This window comes from Schistosoma haematobium, chromosome 3 (assembly GCF_000699445.3).
Source record: "Schistosoma haematobium chromosome 3, whole genome shotgun sequence".
Taxonomy (NCBI): domain Eukaryota; kingdom Metazoa; phylum Platyhelminthes; class Trematoda; order Strigeidida; family Schistosomatidae; genus Schistosoma; species Schistosoma haematobium.
In genome coordinates, this window is record NC_067198.1 from 39,305,149 (window position 1) to 39,329,651 (window position 24,503).

The window sequence follows — 24,503 nt, forward strand, 5'->3', positions numbered from 1 at the left end:
ATTAACACCGTTGGATGCTGACCGGCTCAATGGTCTAGAGGTTAAGAACTCCTGCGCGAGACTGATAGGTCCTGGGTTCGAATCTCGTGAGGCGAGGTCATGGATGCGCACTGCCGAGGAGTCTCACAACAGGCCAAAAGGACCATCTAGTGTTTCCAGGTTTTCCATGATAGTCTTAATCAATTACCTGATGATCTCAACCATTGAAATATTTAATCATCAATATCAGTAAATCACATTAATCTTTTAGTTTGGAAAATAAATTCAAATAGTTTACCAATTTCAAGTTTTAACAAATAGTTTCATAGAACAATAATACTGAATCCATGAGTGGTATTAATGAAACTCTAAAAATAATAAGAAATTGTTACTACCCATTAAATGAGATAGTTTGTGACTAGATTTATTTGTTATTATAACTTGACTATATATACAATACATGAATTATATATATTGTTTAAGACCACCTATATATGTATATAGATATATAGATAAATGGAGTAAAATTAATTAGTTTAGAATGATGTTCTTTCTAAATTATAATATATTATTTGTCAACTTTAATTTCATTGTAAATTAACAAGTATGCCACCTATTGTTTTCAATATCACTAGTTGAATTTAACACCTTAAATTGTCATATTGAATAAGACAGATTTATATTTATAATATATAATTTTGAAAAAGACCAAGAATAAAGATTCTAGTAGAATAGTATGAATCCAGTTTATTTCGTCTGGAACTCATCAGTCGCTTACAAGTTGTGATATTTAAGTGGGTGTGGCCCCCTAAGAAAACCACATGTTTCGGTTTGGGCACCCGGACAATATCCTAGCCCTCATACAAATCGAATGATTTGTGTAGCGCATATCTTTTTGGTGCCTACTTGTACCAGTGTTTATGTGTTTAAATAATTACATAATGGGTTGAAACGGTTTATATGAAAGTGTTTAGTTGAAAGTTATATTTAAGACACATTAATATAGTATAGCAGGGGTGTAAATACACTGAATAGATCAAATATTGTAAATATAAACCTTATTTAAAAGAACATTCTACAACATTGATTGTGACAATAGTTCAAACGGATAGAAACAAATGATTACATAATGAGTAAACTCTGTTCTAATCCTATAGGTATTAATACAATTTTAAGGTGTTCTTCTGCATTCAGAATTCATTATCCATTTAAAGCTGATAGAAACTAATTTTGAAAATGTCGGTGGTAATGAGATGTATTTTGACATTAAAAAAAAGATTCTATTCAATGAGTTGAAAGTGTCAATCAGCATTTATTCGTCTATTCTATAGACCTGAATAGATCTGTGAAATTTCTTTATGCTAATAGGAAATTATAATAAAAATTGTTTCTCAGTATATACAGTATAAAGTGATCTTATATCGAAGATTTATTAAGATTTGGTTCTTTATAAATCAAAGGATTCTAGTATTATTTGTGACCACAATATTTGCAACTTTTAATTAACAACACTTAATTGGTTTGAATAACTCCGCCTGGAGTCCCTCCGGGGGCTACTGCTGGTCCCAAGCCCGGATAAAGGAGGAGGGTTGGGCATGGGGTTAGCGACCCCATCCCGTAGAAAACTAACTCGCTAAAAAAACGATAACCAGAAAAAATTGTCCGACTGCGTCACAAGACAAGCCCTCACATGGAATCCTCAAGACCAAAGGAAAAGAGGAAGAACAAAGAACACATTACGCCGGTTAATAGAAATAGACATGAGAAAGATGAACAAGAATTGGATGGAATTAGAAAGGAAGGCTCAGGACAGAGTGGGTTAGAGAATGATGGTCTGCGGTCTATGCTCCATTAGGAGTAACAGGCGTAAGTAAGTAAGTAATTGGTTTGAACATATTTACCGATGAATTCAATAAGTATTCTTTCAAACTTCTAAGAAATGTATTTATAGAGGTAATTCAATAATTAGATCCTTTTATATTTACCCAATAATCATAATAGACGTAGAGAGATTGACGAGATTAGTTTGAACTTTTTCCATGATATCAATGTCATGTGTACATTTAAATTATTCGTAATAATTATTACTACTCATAAGTAATTCTGTATTTTTACGCAACAAATATTCATTAACATTTTACATGATTACATGATACCAATCAAAATAATCAGTGTCATTTTGCTTGTATTACTGGTTATGTCATTCAGCTTAGTTTTGTAGCTAGCCATACATGTAAATGACTCGTATTGTAAGATATGTACATTGTTTGTCTGTGTTAGGTAGTATACCATATATATATGCTCACTTGAATTGATTTAGGAGCGACATTTGATAATACTTTCGTTCCTGAGATTACAAAAGGAATGTTTCGTAATCGTTTATTAATCACACAGCAACAAACACGCATGCACACTTAAGAAAAATATATATACATATCAAACTAAATATGTGTTATAAATCAATTTATCCAGTTGTATCTGAATTGAGGCGAATGATTTAGTTTTGATTGTTTTTTTTTTAAATTCATAAAAAACAGCTAGGAATTCTGCATTACATAACTGTAATTATTACACTACATTTATTAAAGAGTAAGTATATTGCAGTGTAGATGTTTAAAAATTCTATGTTCCGTAAAATTATAATCATCATGTTTCTGTTTAATAAAAGTAATATGTGAAATTAATGTAAACATGGGCATTGATCATGTCGTTCCTTTAGAAATCATCATTCATGATAATGTAAGTTGTTTTTGATGCTAGCGAGTTTCCTGACCTAGGTGATCTAATTAAGGAAGTTTCATTACTGTCATGGAAAACACTGAAAGAGCTCAATACATGAAATGACAGCTTTTCAATTAAATAGTCTAACTCAGAGAATCCAACAATACCAAAAGCATTCACTTAGGTTGTAAATCATCTCCATCGCAGTGAGCCACTTTGGTTTCAAAAAATCTGTCTATGACCGCGAGTGATGTGATGAACGATACCTCTCAGTACCGGTATAAACCTTCTTTTTCACTTTCAGTATGAGGTTGTGGAGATTGCTGGATTTCATTGAAATCATAAACCGATCGTTGTTGAACAACCATTGAAAACCTGGAAGCACTGAACAGCCATTTAGTCCTAGTATAGGACTCCTCATGAATTCAACTATTAAACTTACTGCAAACTCCACAGATCCCCACTCTGATAATAGTCCTGTACCCACTAGTGACTAGCTTCAAGATGAATTTCTTGGAGTTCTAGTAAGAAGCCGTGACCAATGGAATTCAATTCGTTTCAGGCGGAGACAGTTATCCACCTCAGGCAATGGTTAAAGGTCTTAGGAAGATCATGGACTGATTGAACTTAGACAATAACACCGTTGGATGCCGGCTCAGTGATCCAGATGTTGAGTGTTGACGCTCCCAAATGCCCTGGTACAGCCGAGAGTGGGTAGAGTCAGCTCTCCCTCTCCAAATGCTCTCACATGGCCAAATGAACACAACCACTGCCATGGATGTCCTACCAACTGCCTCCTCGCGGCATTACTGTTGTTTACGAGGACGAAAAGCGAATGTCCGGCGTTTTAACCGGGTTGGTGGACGCGGAGGGTTCACCTAGGAGAGTTGGAAAAGCCTGATTCCGAACCAGTGGTGCACATGAGCTCCAATATCCTGGAGGAACAAATAATGTATGAACCAATCGTTTGCCACCGGCTACTACGGGACTACATATCCTGATGTTGCTCCATTGCCTTGTGGATAAGAACTTTAGGTCGAAGGCTCCGGGTGTGGCACCCTAAGAAGGCTGCCTACTTCGGTTTGGGCGTCCGAGCAGTAGCCCAGCGCTCACACAGATCAAACGACATATGTGGCGCATATCTGATTGGTGTCTCCTTGTACCAACGTTTATGTGTTTAGATAAATAAATAAATCGAATGGTGCCCCTGAAGGACCTGAATTCGTTTCCCAAGTGCAGGATCGTGGATCGCTCTGCTGATGGATCCCATACTAGGACAAAACGGCCGTCCAGTGCTTCCAGGTTTTGAATGGTGGCCAGCTCATGAATTCGACCATTAAAATTAATACAAACTAGTTGTTCAACGATTTTCTAAATCTCTGTTGATCAATAACATAAAGTCAGTTTATGTTCGACTGTAATTTCGAATGTAAATCTTGTATTTTAAATTAATTTTTAAACTGTACACTTACAAGATAAATTTATAGGCAGTAAATAATAAAATATTTTTTTTCACCTTTAAAAATCCTTTGATATTTAGGTTCATTTCATATATCATATCATATTATTGGATTACTGAAGTTTCATTATGAATACAAGTGATAATCGGTCACTCAGCAACATTTCATGTTAACATGGCCGGTCATCAGAAAAATCAAGAGTGGAAAAGCAGCAGAACCTGACAGTATACTATCTGAAGCTCTGAAGTCGGACATAAAGAAATCTGAAAACATGCTCCACATTCTGTTCAGGAATATTTGGGAGAAAGAACAAGTGCCGATGGACTGGAAAGAAGGGCACCTCGTCAAGATTCCAAAGAAAGGAGATCTGAGCAAATGTGAAAATTACAGAAGCATTACACTACTGTCAGTACCAGGAAAGCTTTTCAACAGAATGTTGCTGAACTGGTTGGAAGATTCAGTAGAAATTCAACTTCAAGATCAACAGGCCGGATTCCGTAAGGATTGGTCGTGCACAGACCAAATTGCAACACTACGGATCATCGTCTGAAAATCAGTTGAGTGGGACTCGTCACTATACATCAACTTCATTGATTATGAAAAGACATGTGACAGTGTAGATAGGAGGACATTATGGAAACTTCTTCGATACTACGGAGTCCCTGAGAAGATTGTCAATATTATCCGGAACTCATACGACGGACTACAATGCAAAGTCGTGTATGGACGACAGCTGACAGATGCATTTCAAGTAAGGACCGGAGTCAAACAATGCTGTCTACTCTCTCCCTTCCTCTTTCTTCTGGTGGTCGACTGGATTATGAGGACCTCGATATCTGAAGTAAAACACGGAATACAATGGACAGCTCAAAATCAATTAGACGATTTGGACTTCGCAGATGACCTAGCCCTCCTATCTCATACACACGAACACATGCAGATAAAGACAGCCAATGTAGCAGTAGTCTCTGCATCAGTAGGCCTCAGCATACACAAAGGGAAAACCAAGGTCCTCAAATTCAAAACGGAGAACAGCAATCCAATCACTCTTGATGGCGAAACTCTGGAAGATGTAGAGTCCTTCACATACCTGAGAAGCATCACCGATGAACAAGGAGGTTCAAATGCAGACGTAAAGGCGAGGATTGGCAAAGCAAGGGTCGCATTCCTACAATTGAAGAGAATATGGAACTCAGAACAACTTTCAACCAATATCAAAGTGAGAATCTTCAATACGAACGTCAAGACAGTCAGTTCTACTGTACGGAGCTGAAACTTGGAGAACTACAACGACCACCATCAAGAAGGTACAAGTATTTATAAATAGCTGTCTTTGCAAGATACTCAACATCCATTGGCCGGATACCATCATCAACAGCCTTCTGTGGGAGAGAACAAACCAACTTCCAGCGGAAGAAGAAATTAGGAAAAGACGATGGAAATCGATAGGACATACATTACGCAGATCACCAAACTGCATCACGAGGCAAGCCCTAACTTGGAATCCAGAAGGGAAGCGGGAAAGAGTAAGGCCAAAGAACACATTACGTTGGGAAATGAAAGCAGATATGAAAAGGATGAATAACGACTGGAAGGAGCTGGAAAGAATTAGCGAGGACAGGGTTGGATGGAGAATGCTGGTGAGCGTCCTAAGCTCCTTCACGAGGAGTAACAGGCGTAAGTAAGTAAGTAAGTAAGTAAGTAAGTAAGTAAGTAAGTAAGTAAGTAAGTAAGTAAGTAAGTGAAGTAAGTGAGTGAGTGAGTAAGTGAGTGAGTAGGTGAGTGAAGTGAGTGAGTGAGTGAGTGAGTGAGTGAGTGAGTGAGTGAGTGAGTGAGTGAGTGAGTGAGTGAGTGAGTGAAGTGAAGTGAGTGAGTGAGTGAGTGAGTGAGTGAGTGAGTGAGTGAGTGAGTGGGTGGTAAGTGAGTGAGTGAGGTAAGTGGGGGTGAGTGAGTGAGTGAGGTGAGTGAGTGAGTGAGGTGAGTGGTGAGTGAGTGAGTGAGTGGGTGAGTGGTGAGTGAGGTGAGTGAGTGAGTGAAGTAAGTGGGTAAGTGAGTAGGTGTGAGTGAGTGAGTGAGTGAGTGAGTGAGTGAGTGAAGTGAGGTGAAGTGAGTGAGTGAGTAAAGTGAGTGAGGTGAGTGAGTAAGTGAGTGAGGTGAGTGAGTGAGTGAGGTGTAAGTGAGTGAGTGAGTGAGTGAGTGGGTGAGTGAGTGAGTGAAGTGAGTGAGTGGGTAAAGTGAGTGAGTGAGTGAGTAAGTAAGTAAGTAAGGTGAGTAAGTGAGTGAGTAAGTGAGTGAGTGAAGTAAGTGAGTGAGTAAGTGAGTGAGTGAGTAAGTGAGTAAGTGAGTGAGTGAGTAAGTAAGTGAGTGAGTGAAGTGAGTGAGTGGTGAGTGAGTGAGTGAGTGAGTGGTGTAAGTGAGTGAGTGAGTGAGTGAGTGAGTGAGTGAGTGAGTGAGTGAGTGAGTGAAGTAAGTAAGTAAGTAAGTAAGTAAGTAAGTAAGTAAGTAAGTAAGTAAGTAAGTAAGTAAGTAAGTAAGTAAGTAAGTAAGTAAGTAAGTAAGTGAGTAAGTAAGTAAGTACCTGTTAACTCTTATTTACATCAGACGGTACGTTGTTGTAACCAGAATATTATTTTGAGATGTTGGCTAAAAGTAACAGCAATGAACAAAAGACATGTCAATACATTCAGTTATCAAAATCCCGTAACCCGACCGAAATAGTTTTCTTGTAAGGAAAGCCAACCAATGTTTGCATAGTGACATAAGTTTAATATAGCATGATCATTGTAATAGCTTGCAAATTTTTTGATTGATTGATTTATATCAAATCTGAGGAAAACGTATGCACGAAAAATTCATCACAACTAAACTGTAAAATATTAGGTTACTGGAAGCAACCAATAGAAATCTTTGGACATTGGCTTCGAGCTGATTGACACTTATTAAAGAAAAGCATCTACAATCCTGGGGAAAATTACATTTTTTCTGTGTTATTCAGTATCACAAAAAGCATGTCACAACCGAAACATTCGAATTGCAACCGACCTCACTAAAATTTAATCTATACAATTTAATCACAATTAATTAAAATACATACATGATATCACTTACTATTCGGAATTCGATCACTGTAAACTACCACTATTACTGTTATTAGTAACCAACCAAATATTGATAATAAGCCCATCAATTATTTACATAGAATGATTTTAAATAGCATTCCATATATTGAAGCTATTCTGTTCTACCAAATACATAGTTCGTGTGATTAACTACGAATGATATAGAATTAACTGAAGAAAAAAATCAATAACAAGGAATATACTAAACCAGAACTGTCTGAGGTGCTATATTGAGTTTGTACTTGTTTTAAGACTGTTCTCATCTAGCACACATACACACAAGCTCTGTAATAATGACCGATCAATGTGTGCATTACAAGAATATCTTTAATTTATTATGTACTTGATGCAAAAAAGAAGGAGATCAATTAACACAATTTATGTCAATTCGTTTTGTTATGCGATAAATCATGGTCTATCTGATACTTGAGTAACAAATAACAGAAATTCGACTACTCTTTGTACAGTTCATAATCTTAATTATTGGCGTCTAGAACAGGTATGATAGTTTCACCTAACTTTATTCAACCTATTCTCACGCCAATTTATAAGGTAAGTTCCAATGAGAAGTTGTTGAGCACGCATTACACAACCTAAGTGTATCATTCGATATGACTAACAAAATCAATTGACTGACTTATTTTTCCTGACTGAAATTAAGTGTATAACTTGAAATGTTCTTAATTAATGGTTCAGATGAGTGACTTATCGTAGAAATAAAGGATATAATAACTGTTGCTTCATTCTAAATGCTCCTAGAAAAATATATAATAGATGACCATTTAATAACCCCATTTTTGGAAGGTGTGCGTTTATAGTCTACTCATATTTAACTGATTACTAATCCGTTACGGTGAAAGTACTTTTCTAGAAAAAGATAAGGAAATGACGATCATTGAACATTTTCCAAAAGGTATGTGAGAACTACATACAAACTCATATGTATTATTTGCAAATAACACCTAAATCAAATACCCATATGATATATTTGATAAGCTCACCAAACATTCAGCTATTTCACTTTAGTAGTAGTAGTAGTAATAGTGTTAGTAGTGTGGTGTATGCTACTTATGCTTGCAGATATAAGTAGTATGTAGTGCCAGTCTGAAGTGGAATACCTGGCTGTAAAGATTGCAATATGGAGAACAGGAAAAAAATCGGAGAGTGATCGAAGTAACATCAAAACTAGAAGAATAATGCAGTATATGAAGGACAACGCAAAGAAAATGTGCAAATGGTGTATTTGATGTATGATTTTCATATTTTAATAAACCAGTGTGTGGTTTTGCATTAAAAAATTAATCGCTTTTCCTACCTGAATTCTTGATCACTATAGTAGTAGTGGTCATAGTTTAGTGATTCAAATTTTCCCAGTATTGGTCGAGTACAATTCTGACTCACTTTCCAATATAACACTTGGTTACATCAAGAGGTTTTAGTTTTTCTATTTTTGTATGCATTTATTTTCCAATTTTTAGGTTAATTCCTTTTAGTTCAGGAAAGTGTTGATCTACTCAGTTTAAAGAATTCACGACTGTGAATCAAAAAAATAATGAAACTGCACGGCGTTTGGAAAGAAATGATCTTTTAAATCACTATTTAGAAGCATTGATAATGCAGTAGTTGATGGTGTGGATAATCATATTTTAAAGTTATTTATGGTAATAGTAATAGCTATACTGCATAAGTGTTGAAGTCATTCAGGATACATATTAATGTTCAGTCTTTAAAGGTTGATGAAATTTGAATTGCCGTAACAACTGAAATTTCTCAAATAATCCCATCCAATATTTCCTAATGTTGTTTTGAGATCTAATTACATAACATTTATATCGCAATGGAAATGATGGTCATTTTTCTACGGGATGTCCTGGAACTAGATTTTTCAATTTCTAGCAGTTAACAATGATTGTAGTTTATGTTGACTATTACACTCGACAGTTCATTTTTAAGTAAGATATAACTCTGACATTGACTAGAATAACTGAGTAGATTGATAGCATTTGTTTAACGGCGAAGAGCTTGATTATAAAGTATTTACATGTACATAACTCTTAATCGTTCAATCACAACGTTCAGTGTGTTTATCCATCTGAATCGTCTTTTCGTCTGGTCACTGAGTATTAAGCTAACGCTGGACTTTCGATACATTGAACCTCTTGACTCCGTTTGACAGTTATTGAAACTTTGATGGCACGTTCCACTACATACTACTTACAAACAATCTTGTGAGTAACATCCACTACGTCTACTTTCTGACAAGTGAAATAATAAAATCAGCCTTCTAAATCTGTTTATGTCTCACAATTTGTACCTGATGTAATCAGATTATTTTTCATAATTATGAAACTAAAGCAAGTTGATTTTCATGACAATCACTTACATATTTAACACAAAATAATGGTAGTTAAATACCCTAAGTATAACTGAATTCAAAATTTGTTCAGTTACTTCATAACCTATAGATTCATCGAGAATCTACTGTGCAATATCATAACTCCAGTATTTTAGCATTCGAGTCGTTAACCAGTTAGCTCGTTGATAATGTATTCGACTTCCGTACTAGACACACCGGGTTTGGACATCTTAACAACATGTCAACGCCTTCAAACTCACGTTTTAGTTTTGATGATGAAAATGGGTAAAAAAGAAATCTAAATTTTGCAGTTCAACATAAATTACTTACGCCTGTCATCCCTCGTCTGGAAGTAAAGGCCATCCACCAGCACTCTTCATCCAACTCTGTCCTGAGCAATCCTTTCCACTTGTTTTTAGCTGTTATTCCTTCTCTTCATGTCTGCTTCTAGTTCTCGACACACTGTGTTCTTCGGCCTTACTCTTTTTCGTTTCTCTCTAGGATTCCAAGTTAGCGCTCATCTCATGATCCAGTTTGGTGATTTCTGCAATGTGTGTTCTATCCACTTCTAACGTATTTTCATAATTTCCTCTTCAGATGACAACTGGTTTGCCATCTCCCACAGAAGGCTGTTGCTGATGGTATCCGGCCAACAGATGTTAGGTATTTTCTGTGGACAACTATTTATAAATACTTGCACCTTTTTGATGATGGTTGTAGTAGTTCTTCAAGTTTCAACTCCGTACAGTAGGACTGTCTCGAAGTTCGTATTGAAGATTGTGACTTTGATACCAGTTGACAGTTATTTTGAGTTCCATATGTTTTTCAATTGTAGGAATGCGACTCTTGCTTTGCCAATCCTCGCCTTTACGTCTGCGTCCGATCCTCCTTGTCCGTCGATATCCATACCTCCCAGAGTTTCCCCGTCAAGTATGATTGGGTCGGTGTATTTGAGGACCTTGGTTTTCCCCTTGTGTATGCTGAAGCCTACTGATGCAGAGGCTGCTGCTTCACTAATTGCCTTTATCTGCATTTGTCCGTGTGTATGTGGTAGGAGGGCTAGGTCATCTGCGAAGTCCAAATCGTCTAATTGATTTTGAGCTGTCCACTGTATTCCGTGCTTTCCCTCAGATGTCCAGGTCTTCATAATCCAGTCGACCTCCAGAAGAAAGAGGGGGGGAAGAGTAGACAGCGTCGTCTGACTCCGGTTCTCACTTGGAACGCGTCTGTCAGCTGTCCTTAATGCACGACCTTGCACTGTAGTCCGTCGTACGAGTCCCGGACAGTGTCGACAATCTTCCCAGGAACTCCGTAGTGTCGAATAAGTCTCCATAATGTTCTCCTGTCTACACTGTCGAATGCCTTCTCATAGTCAATGAAGTTGATGTATAGTGACGAGTCCCATTCAACTGATTTTTAGACGATGATCCGTAGTGTCGGAATTCGGTCTGTGTACGACCAATCCTTACGGAATCCGGCCTGTTGATCTTGAAGTTGAATTTCTACTGAATCTTCCAACCAGTTCAGCAACATTCTGTTGAAAAACTTTCCTGGTACTAACAGTAGTGTGGTCCCTCTGTAGTTCTTGCATTTGCTCAGAACTCCTTTCTTCGGTATCTTGATGAGATATCCATCATTCCAGTCTGTCGGCATTCGTTCTTTCTCCCAAATCTTCCTGAATAGAATGTGGAGCATGTTTTCAGATTTCTCTATGTCCGACTTCAGAGCTTCAGCTGGTATATTGTCAGGTCCTGCTGCTTTCCCACTCTTGATTTGTCTGATGACCAGCCATCCTGATTTCTTCCGTCGTTGGTGAGTGACATTTATAGGAAGGTCTTTAGGCGCTCTCTCGATGTCCGGTTGATTCAGTGGAATTAGTCTATTCAAGAATTCCCCAAACTATTCTACCCATCTGTTCCTCTGTTCTTCAATCTCAGTGATTGCCTTGTCTTATTTGTCCTTGACGGGTCTCTCTGATTTACTATATTTCCCTTTTAGTTTCTTCGTCGTGTCTTATGGTTGTTTCATATTCTCTCTTACAGCCTTTTCCACTGTTGTTGCTAAATCTTCCATGTATTTCTGCTTGTCGGCTCTAATGCACCTTCTCACTTGTTTGTTTACTTCTGTGTATTCGGCCTGCTCCATGACTTTTTCTGTTCTTGTTCGACTGTTGTTAATTACTGTCTTCTTGTTCTTCCTTAAATACAAATTATTAAATTGTTAAGCTCAGTGGGTACCAGTGTATTTTTCTAGTCGACGAAATCCAGTCATCACTTAGAACTGTACAATATGACACTGATTATTGATCAGTGACTGTCTAATACGAACCAATTGTTGGCTGATGTTTTTTAGAATAAAGAAGTTATGCAGCTTGTTGAGCCGAATAGTCTTATATCATGAATTAATAGTAGTTATAAAAAAGTAACCCCCCGCCCTTAAGATAAATCACCGTGTTTACTACAGAAAAACGTCATGAGATGATTTCTGAAGTTCTCATAAAAGTCCATGACTAGTGGAGTTCAACTATGTCTGGTTTAAGACAAAAACCACCAATGCAAGTGGATGACTATTGGAATGTACCGCAAAGTGACTGAAATTACAAATATAAGTCAAAAAAAATCCACACCGCTGATATGTTACAGACAAGGAAGAAACACCTATCTATCATTCTTGATTTTTAATGGTTGTTTAACTATGATCATTCTGTGATGTAAAATTTTCACAAGGTTAACCAAAAGATATCGATCTTTCTCTTAAAAAAAAAAACAAACCCGGAAGTAACTCACAAGATTTCAAGTTCTGATTCCCTCTCTTTAAGTTAACCACAAAAAAACTTGTATAAATCAATTTTCCAGAACAACTAATCAATATATCTGGCTAATATACACAATTCGTAATTATTTCCTTTTTTTTTACTTCACATGTATAATAAATTAATTCCTTGTTGAAATCTTTCTCTATACTCATCATTTTGTGTGCAGCATATAAAAACAAAAATGATAAAATGTCTAATGATTTAATAAGTTTTAATGTACAAAGATTATATTGATGAACATGATCATTATAGTAATGTAAGCCATTATAATAATAATAATAACTATAGTGATAAACATGTATGTAATTCACTTTAAGTAACTTAACCATCTATTTTTTTAAATGTTAAACCTTGATGTATGTTTATGTGTACACTTATATAGATTGTTCTCCTAGTGAATCACATAATGATTTTCATCATACCTACACGTATTCATAACTATTATCAATGAATATGTATTCATCCAGTACAAAGTTCATATCGGTTTGTTTGTTGTTGTGTCTTTTTGAATAGTATCTAATGTTTGTTTTAATGAATGATCTTTTTTGTTTTGTTTTTTTTTCAAAAAAACCAGACTTTTTTATGAAAAGTGAACTAGATAACTTTCAAATCTTATAGAATGCGTCTTGAAAAGAGTAAGAACAAAGATTCTGCTAGAAGGGAACGATATGTATGAAATTTCTCAAAGAAAGCATCTTGCAAGAGTTCCATAATTTTCTAAATATTAATTGTTATATTCCCTTGGTGTTGTTTTATTTGTATCTTCCCATTGTTATTTAGAACAGCAATTGATATATATCTGTGATCAACTAATTCTTAAAAACAGATCAAACTAAGATTTATATAATGTAATGATAATCACAATTGATTGATAACTGGGTGGTGATCGATTTCCTGTGTGTCAAGTCCTTATTTAATGCAGATCGAATGCTATCGACCATGTTGCAATGTGGCCACAAGTCTAGGTGACTTGACATTGCGGGCACGGATAGCTCAATGGTAACGTCTCTGACTGTGAAGCTGGGTGACATGGGATCGAATCCTCCAGGGAGCACAAGTTCCCTTAAGATTACAAATACACCTTGCTGACGAGTGCCAAGTAGCACGAAACCCGGGTCCAGGGTTTCCTGTTGACTACTATAGATAAGAAACTTATTGACTTTTCAATAACACAATAACTATTCATTTACTAAATACATTAATTTACATAAACAAATGATTTCCATTTATTACATAGAATACATAATTGAATAACATCATATTTTCTTTACAATATTACAAAACACCACCCTCAAATGCCCTAGTACGACCGAGAGTGAGGAGCATCCGCTCTCCATCTCGAAATGCGCTCACATGACTACGCGTATATAGCCTCTGCCAGAGAAGTCATACTCACTGCCTTCTCGCATCACGAGTGTTGTTTACGAAATTGAGAGGATGAAAAAGTGAATGGCCGGCACTTTAACTGGGTTGGTGGACATGAAGAGTCCACCTAGGGTAGTTGGAAAACCCTGACTCCAAACCAATGGTGCACATGGGCTCCAGTATTCTGAAGGAACAAATGGCGTATGAACCAATCGCTAGTCACCGGACACCATGGGACTGCGTCTCCTTACGTTGCTCCACTTCCTTGTGGATCATACCTCCAGGTCGAAAGCTCGTGGAGTGGCCCCCTAAGGAAACCACTTGCTTCGGTTTGGGCACCCGAGCAGTGTCACAGCCCTCACATATATCAAATGAGATCTGTGTGGCGCAAATGCATTTGGTACCTCCTTGTACCAATATCTATGTGTTCAAATAAAAAAAACCAAAAAGACACTCAAATGGTAATAGTTTAATTGAAAACGTACCAACAGAAAATGATTATTTGAATCTTGGACATAGCAACAAGCGGAAATTCCAAACTGCACACTTTAACTAACAATTATTGGTTGGACGATGTAACACAGATGTTTTTTTTATAACCTTAGAATAAAAACTAAACTAAATGCTATAGTTTAATCAAGATCAGTCTTTGTCTACTTTTTTTGTTTATTATTAATGATTAAAATTTCTTGATTATAAGATTCAATATGACTTCGGATTTGATAAGCTGATCATCTGTCTGGTTGAATAGATGAAGAGTTGTGGGTAATCTACAGCTTGTATCGCATTCCGTATTGTTTATCCTTATTTTTTTCAATGGATAATACAGATTTTAGTCTGAAAACTATACTTACATTTTTCTTATCAAAAGTAATGATGACTGTTAATGTCTCAAAGTATAAGTTGAAAGACAACATTCAAAAAAAATAATCTCAGATTGTTTCGAGTAGTTTCCTATCACTTTAAAGTCATTAGAATTTTAATAGAATATATATATATATATATATAATAGATTCTTAAACAAAAATATCATAGAGTTCCACTTGGTAGCCTGCTTAAACATCTGGGCTACTTGTTCATGACATCTAGATATTTCAACAAGTTATCTATTTTTCAGTGGTTAATATCATGACTCAGTTGAAGCTAGACCACCATGAAAAACCTGGGAGCATTGGACGGCCGATTCGTCCTATTGTGGGGCTCCTCAGTAGTGCGCATCCACGACCTCGCCCCCCTGCGATATTCGAACTCAGGACCTACCGGTTTCGCGCGCGAGCATGTATTGGCTGTGCTTCATTGACCAATCACCCTAGTAACCGTTATCATATAATCCTCAACGGTGTTTGAAATCAGAAGGCAAAGAGAAGCAGCGACTACAGTTTTATTAACAGATAACTCAGACCACAAAGCAGAGGCAAATAAATGAGTCAGCGAACCGAGAGTGTAGAGTGTGTAGAGTGTAAATGTGCATGTATATATATGGGGAAATGAATGGATCATCGAATCAATTAAACAGCTAATAATAAAGCTAGCAGACTGAATATATGCGTAGGCGGTAAGTAATGTTCAAGCATACATATTTCATTCAAGCACAACAATAAAGGTACAATAAGTTGTTATAGTACGGATGACTCTGTCCGGTAAATAAGTTAACAAAAGGGCTTAACTGAATTAAACGAGAACAAACTCAATTGCACGTGAGTTGCTATAATCACTTAACCACTAAACCACTGAGCTGATCGGTATCCAACGTGGTTAATGTCTAACTTCAACTAATCCACGGAATTGAGCGACAAATCCACCATTGTTATCAGTGGGTTACTATCTTACAACAGACCTAGTTGAACTCCGCTAGTCACTACTTCTCACTAGAACTCCAGGATATACCTCTTGAAGCCAGTCACTAGTGAGCATATGTTGATTAATATCAGATGGGTCGCACAATCTCGTCGATTGGTTGGGGTTAGATATTAACACCATTGGATGCCGACTCAGTGGTACACTAGGTTAAGCGCTCGCGCGCGAGACTAAAGACTCTGAGTTCGAATCCCACGAGAAAGATCATGGATGCACACTACTGAGGAATCCCACAATGGGACGAAACGGCCGTCCAGTGCTTCCAGGTTTTCAATGGTGGTCTAACATCAATTGGTTCATGATCTCATTCAAGAAAAAATTATTTGGAAAAAATATAATATGAGATAACAGCATAGAATTAGAAAGTTAGAAGAAAGTGAATCAAAGTGTAGTGTAAAAAAAATAGACAATAAGATTTTTAACATGAAAATACATCATATAATCTGTAAGTAATTCATGTCAAGAGTTTATATCAATTAGAGAGTCAATGGTAATCAAATAGCTCTGGATAGTTTTTTCTTTATAGTTTGAGATTTTCTAACAGAGAAGACCTGTTTTCATCTATGAAATTGAATTAAGAATCTATAGATGTAATAGTTTGATGTAAAGTAGTTGAAGGTAGTTAACAGAAATTTCTACACCTATGCTTTATTCTCACTGGTACTTGTTAGTTAGCTGTACCTATAATCTTAAGGAAATTGATGTCTATGAGATTAGATGGTGGTTGGAGGTAGTCAACAGGAAACCCTGGACCCGGGTTTCGTGCTACTTGGCACTCGTCAGCAAGGTGTACCTGTAATCTTGAGGGAACTGGTGCTCCCTGGCGGATTCGATCTCGTGTCACCCAGCTTCACAGTCAGAGACGTTACCACTGAGCTATCCGAGCCGTGACTAACCTCCTGTAGGACTGAGATGCACCAGTTCCCTCAAGATTACAGGTACACCTTGCTGACGAGTGCCAAGTAGCACGAAACCCGGGTCCAGGGTTTCCTGTTGACTACCTCCAACGACCATCTAATCTCATTACATAGTGCCCGCAGTGTCGAATCACCTAGACTGGTGGCCACATTGCAACATGATCGATAGCATTCGATCTGCACTAATAAGGACTAGACAAGCATGAGATTGATCACCACCCAGTGATCAATCAATTGTGAATTTGATGTCTTTTTAAATTAGAAATTGCGTCATCTACCAGCATAGTTTGAAATTTTTCCAACGAACAATATGGGCAGTGACTGATCTGTAAAACTGATTTATTTTCAACAATTGTTCATTCAGTAGTAGCCAATGTCATGTTTGTCTAGTATTTAGTACTAATTCAATTCTATAGCTTTGATGAATACATGATTATATTGATAAAAGCCGTTGTCTGAAGATTTTGCAAGGATTATATATATACATAACAATTCCCGAACTAATTAACTAAGATGTTGTGTTACTAAATTAAGCCTGTTGTATCTAGATGTGTATTTAGTCCAAGAAAACAATAAGTAAATTCACTGAACCTAGAGTCTTTACTGTAACTAAGTGACCAGTCTGTTCATGTTTTGAAAAGTGAACAAGAAAATCAACACGAAACAAGAATGATCAGAGACTTTCGTTATTACATTTCTCACAAAATAATGCAAAAAGCCGCTGCAAGTACTCGATCGCGGACAGACAATCACAACAATAGACATATACTACTTACCAATCAAATTTTAATTAGACAATTTCAGTCTATTAACATATCTGCACCCGACCTAAAACATTGGGATGACCGCTAGTACCATAGTAACGGGAGACAGTTTAAATTCGGGCGTCCAAGGCCAGCATCAAAAAATACACATAAACAATAATACATTTGTGGTGTGCATATGCACTCGGTGTCTAATACATACACAAACATCCTACTTAATTATGACTATACTATTTGTTACAATGGAAGGGAAACAGTATCTTTAAGATATATAAACAATTTAAATCAATATAAAAATACCAAATTTAGCTACAGATACCTTACACTCTAAGTGTACAATATGAATATGTTTATCCACTTTCTTTATTGTGCCTGTTTATGTCTATCCACAATTTTAAATCAGACGGAACTGGTCATGAGAATTAGACTTCTGCTTTTAAAGTTAACTTCAATAAACCATATTGGTTATCAAATATTCTCACTAATGCTTTTAGTTCATATATGTGTACTTTTATGCCTATCACCCCTCACCTGTTATTCTCCTCCGCCACAATTTTCACTACCACCAACCTAGCGAGTAGAACTCAACAAAACATAGCACGACACAAAAGAAATTAACATTTATCACATTAATGAAAATACAAATAAATGATATAGTGGTGTAAAATACCGATCTCGTGATAACATATCTCTCTCTTGCATAGTTGTATGTTACTACTTTCATACAACTTCACAATAGATAAACGCACATATATACACATGTAATACAAGGAATTGTATTTCAGCTATTTCGTTGATAACAATTAACAGTAATATACTCATTTCATAATCTTTATTTTCGTCAACAAATAAAAATAAAGTGAATATCGTGAGGACAAAACAAAAACAAAACACACTGAACAGTGACTAAAGCCAACTGGAATTTTTTTTTCGCCAAAAAAACGAAATACGCATCGGAAAAACAATTATTTATCTTTCTTGAATTGAAAGAGAGCTAAAAGAAATTAGGCTTTTTTAAAAAATATATACATAGTGCGAGAGAGAAGAGATTTATGTACATAGATTTGTAAAGGAGTAATGATACATTTTGAAAGGAGCTTTCCTTATCTTTTCGTACTTTATTTTCGTTGGTCTCGTTGAATATACCGTGTACAACAACCTTGATAATTTGATTTTAATTATTTTCACGTGAGTTTTATTATAATATTTTTGTTGCTTGTTTCATGTAAACTTGATCGATTGATATACTCATTTATATTTAAATGAAACGAGTATTATTACCAGTTCCTGGAAATTCTTCTCATGTGCTTGGACGCATTTGATTATGATTTTCATTTGTCATAATATTTGATATTCATTAGTAAAGCGTGTTCACACTGTTGAAGGGATTTCTACTCCATGTAAAACTCAAACACGTAGCACCCAGTGTCTATAAAAGGAGTTGCCACTGAACCACTGGAGCTATTATATTAGTGACTTGACAGAACATTCAATTCATAGATTAGTATACAAAGCAGTTGCGATTCAAGTTGCTAGGTGAATAGTAGGTAGATGTTGAAGCTTGGTCAACAGATTATGGGCACGATATTTAAGAAAAAACTATTTGAATCGGAAGATGATTCTAGTTCACATTCTGATTTATACGTTTTATTGATATAAACTAAACTTACTTCAGTTTAGTATGAAAAGTCAGATGCATAGGTCTTTTATTGTGAAATATATTACAATCTCTAAAAATTGTTTAATAAAGAATAATATAAAACTATAAAATCATTAACATTTTCTACATCCAATCGATTGATATCCTGAATTAGTAGTTGAAGATGCCGAGTGACATGGTTCGAAACCAGTAACAATGACCAAAATTAATTTTCCACTGTTTGTGTTCCTCTGAGTGTTGAGCTTCAGTATTCATCAACACCTATCGTTTTGTTCTTTCTACTTGAACTATATTCTTAATATTTAGTCTTCCTCATTATGATTATTACCACATTATTTGCATTAGTTTACCATTCCTCTTGTTAGTTCCATCTTTTTGCTCTGACATGACACGTTAAATTGATCTAACATGTATTTGTACAAAGTTCTTTGATGATTGTGACATATTACAACCGGCTCTAAACATATAACATCAGATTCGTCTTTCGGTATTCTTTTTTATGATCAAGCTGAATTTAGTAGAGTACGCACACTTATATCTTCAATGCTTTATCGTAAAAAACCAATGAAAAGCTATGTTTATTCTGGTTTGCGGCTACATTAGAATGTTTACTGCAGGTTTGAAGATTTTTTATTTGATCATGAGTGATATCATCGGTGTGAAAAGAATTAGACTAGGCTGAAACAACTGCTTCATGCCTTCTGGTTTTCAATAATCCCTCTACTGATATTAGTAGTAGTAGTAGTTTCCAACCAATAAATTAAAATCATATGATAACAGTTGCTAAAATAAATTAACTTACATATCAAGATAATTAGACCAAACTCAATCTCCTTAATGTTGTTGTCAACATGTAAAAAGGGTGTGTTGTGATAAAACATATTGGCATCAAATTTATAAAGAAAATATTAGTAATTTATACAAAACTATATTCAGTTGGTTTCCTTCACACAGAACATACGTGTCAGGAACCTTGGTAATTCTATTTTGCTTATGACTTATCAATGGGGAACTCGTACAATGAGAAGAATATTATAAAGGAAGGATTTGAATAGAATTATTTCTGTCAATTTAGTTGATCTTACTTATTCTTCTATCCTATTAAATAATTAACTTATGCCTTGTTAATAGTTTTATTTGAAAATTTCCATTAATTAGTCTTGTATTAGATAGTAAGTTTTGTAATTAAGGGCTTGATTACATATGATAGGCAATCATAATTAGTCCATTAAACGAAACTAGAACGGGGAAATTTATTATAGTAATTATACAGTTTTAAAATAAGCACATCAAATGTTTGATCATAATGACTGTTTAGAGGTAATGCAAGAAAATTGTAAAATATTTGTTTTTGTTTCCCTATTTATTGCATGTTTTATATTCTCAAATATTGTTTAAGTTAATCATCACATTCAAAGAATTCTAGGACATTTTACAAATAGTATCGTTTTTCTACTTTTTATCAAAATGATTACTTCCAACTTTAGAAGTAATTGGCACTAGTAGTTAGTAAAATTCGATAAAAAGAACATTTAAGAGACTGAGAGGAATCACCGACTTTAACACATGATAGAAGCGAACATTTAGTTGATCACTAAGTACTGACTTACGTTATGTTTATTTAATCTTTAAGCATTGGTCGAATTTATATCGATCAAGTCACAATGAGGTCCATCAGTCTGAATGACTCAACATCACATACAGTATGCTATGTTTGCAAGTAGTTCTTGTTGATGAGTAATAAATAACACAATACCTAGATCCAGGGTTTCTAGCCGATTACCTCCAACCACCTAATATTGTGAGATCATGGTCACTAATACTATTGAACTTTATCAAATTAGAATGAAACAGTATATAATACTCCTCTTAACTTCAAACAGATATGTGTAAATTATATATTTTCGTAGTCGTTTACGAAGGGAATTATGTTTTTATTGGAGGTATTTATTGATAATTTCTCCATTGTTTTTTATCTATCAACTCACATAATTACAAGTACATTTAATTTATCAGTTCACTAGCCTCCCTCCCTCTCTCTTTCTCTCTCCCTTGTTTTCTATGGGGATTTAATGATCACTTTTACAAATCAACCTAAATCTCTATTCAACTTTATTCAATGTCATTGATATATATATACTTTCTTGTAAAATTTTGTTTCCAAATAAGACAACAATTTAATCTACATATCTTAATTTCTATCTGTCTATTCTCATTTGTATCTTAGTTTTACATCTAAAACAAAAACATGTTTATGAATTGCTTAATTATTAGCATATCATTAATATCACCTTTGATTTATATATATATATATATATATATATATATATATATATATATATATATATATATATATAGTTCAAACATCAACATGATATTTTAAGAAATATTAAGGTCATAACATTGAATATAATTTGGAAAACAAACCCAAGGGTTTCATAGCCCTTTTTTTGTTTGTTTGTAAAAAGAAACCCCCAATTTGTTGCATGTTTATTTAGAAAAGTAAACAGATTGGTACCGTTTACCCTTAAAAAAATGTGTAAATATATACATACATGTATATTCTTTATGATACTATATGTAAATTGTCAAATGATCATATATTTCACTTACTGTTTAATATTAAACATGTTTTACCTAAAATAATAATAATACTAATAGTAACAATTATTATAAGCAAAGATGGATGGTGGTTAGCAGTGGAATCCAGGACGTGAACTCAGTACTGTTCTCTTCAAACGCCATTGTGTTATCCACTTAACTACTGAGTCCTGATAGCCAATTGCTTGTGCAATGGGGTGACGTTTAATTCATTTGGTATTGTTTTACTTTATCTCAGTAGCTAAGTGGATAACGGTGCTGGGTTCAAATCCCAGAGTGAACATCAACTATGAGATGCAGGTACGTCCGGCTGACGAGTCCCAGATAGGATGAAACGCGCGTCAAACTGGATTCCACTGCTATCCACTATCCATCTTTGCTTATAATGCTTGTAAATTAAGGCAATATCGAGACAATACGCACAGTGTGCACATATGCCAATAACAGACTGATCAATTGCAGTCCTGAACATTAATGGGAAGATTCAAGTAAACAATATCAAGTGAATAATAATTATTATTACAGATTTTCTTGACAAATGTAAAGATTGAGTAGTTTTATTATCAGCTTAACTGTAAAATCTTGGTATTATTCAAGATGAAGCAAATAAAAAGTTATTAATTATAAAGTTGCATTTATCAGGAAAATTCAACTTGCAAAATTTTTTAATATTGATCAAATGTGTTCTGTTTGTTATTTTCTTGGCCATTTACTGAATGAGATCTGGATAATGAAGTATATTATTCATTATGGATATCATTTCAAGTATTAACTTTGATTGTGTTTGGGTTTCATGTCTAACATTCTAGGCTGCTCTATACTGATATGTTCATAGAAGACAGTGGTAAATAACTTTGAATTCTTAAAAAGAAATGTCTAATGAAAATTTCAGTCTAATATAGAACACTTACCTGTAAAATAAGAGGAAAATTAACTGGGAAGGATGGATAAAACACACTGACTGAACATTGAGAACGTCACGTACAATCCCAATCATAAAGTGATATAACTTGAAAAAAACCATAGAAAGTATAGTTCTTCTATCCTAGTTTGGAATTTCCAAGAGTTTCATGATTCATTTCCTCAAATAGTTTTGAATCCGAAAGTATCAGGTCTAGCCGTCAGTCACTCAAATGTGATATAAAAACAGGCACATGTGTAGATCAGTTCAAGTTCTCATATCCTATTATCTCAGTGAGTTTAAATTTTCAACATAAATCACAGAGAAGTAAGGGTATTAACATGATAAATGGTTATTGAAAAGATTACGTATCTCAGACACAGTTTGAAAAATAAAAAAAATATTTATGAGGAGTTTAGAAACTTAGGTTTCAAAGGAAGACAAAGAGTGAATGCATCTGCACTATTGTAAATGATTTTTTAGCCATATCATTTAAAGTCTATGCCCAACAATTATGTTAATCACACGAACAATAAACAGTTAGCCTATATCTTTCTACATAGATCAATCCAACACTTAGTGTCTATATGCGAACACAAAATAATATTTAACTAATGAATCAAAATCCCTTAATATAGATGTATAATTTCAATAAATGATTACTATGTAATATTATCCTCATTTCAAATCTGCGACGAGTAATAGGGCCTGTCTTTATCAATCATCACTCTTCTAATTTCAATATTAGCCACAACTGAGTATACAATTATTGTAAACGTCAGTGTTTCTATGCATAAAATATACACATATATCATGCATATATTACACTTTACAATGTTATTAAGTAATCGTTTCCTTACATTAATATTCTTGTCATATAGTTTATTAGTTAATGATATTACCTCTCCTGTATTGATTAAACCTAATAATAAGATAACGACATATTTTGTGTAATTTTCTCAACAACAAAAAAATTATTTTTTAGTCATGAAATTTTGTTCAAGATAACTTAATATGAAACCATAGTAACTTCTATGATTCATTTAAATTTGGTTGGAAACTGTTTTAAATTTCATGTGTATGTGACGATATGGTCCCGAATTCAATTGCTGTATATATATATATATATATATATATATATATATATATATATATATATATATATATATATATATATATATAGATATATGATGGATGTACCCTATTGACTTTATGGGGAATCGATAAAAGGATATTAAGATTTTGTGTAATCTAACGGTAATGTCATTAGTAGTTTTCAATATTGATCATTTACTGCTTATTTATGCTGAAGTGAATAGAATACATTGGTATAATCAAATTATACTGCGACAAATCTATATGTATGAAGGAATATGGTTTGACAGTACTAGATGACATTTCTAAATATATATTTTTTCCATTAGTGACGTAATCAAAAATATAGATTGTCTAAAGAAGTCACTTTCCAAAGGTGAATTTTATTTAACGAATTCCATGAATGATCATAGTTGCAAAATAGTTAAATGTTTATACAGTCTTTATAGTGAAATGATTTCACTTTAATAATTCGGTGGTTCTTGTTAGCAATGTTGAACTACTTATGTCATTCAGTAGTATATCTTCTATAAATATTATTTTTCGTACATTTCACATGGTCACTACTACATTAAATCCTAAACCACTTGTAATTCGTCAATAGGATTATTCTTCTTCTTGAAACATAGGAAATTTTAACGGTTAAACTTTCTTTTCCTTTTAAAATCTTTTAATAATAAAAAAACACAATTGACAGACAAACTATTTTATGCTAACCTATTCTGTGAGACCATAATTTATGAACGATCTTTGAGCGACGCTAGATTGACCTCGATAGTGTCCACTTAATAACTAGGACCAAATGAGGATTATAAACCAGTGTGAAAAATTTACAGTTGATGATTAAGGTTAGAAATTAGATTTTGGGTTTTCATCACGAACTAACATCAGAT

General features: G+C 34.6%; 1 protein-coding gene across 1 annotated transcript in view; it reads left to right on the forward strand.

Annotated features, from left to right (window-relative positions):
- Nucleotides 1-18,469: 18,469 nt before the first annotated feature.
- GLI3_1 (Transcriptional activator gli3) overlaps nucleotides 18,470-24,503 on the forward strand; it is a 137,594-nt gene continuing 131,560 nt past the window's right edge. Inside the window, exon 1 of the mRNA XM_051213838.1 lies at nucleotides 18,470-18,541. The gene's annotated coding sequence lies outside the window, so the exon portion shown is untranslated. The remainder of the gene's footprint in view (nucleotides 18,542-24,503) is intronic.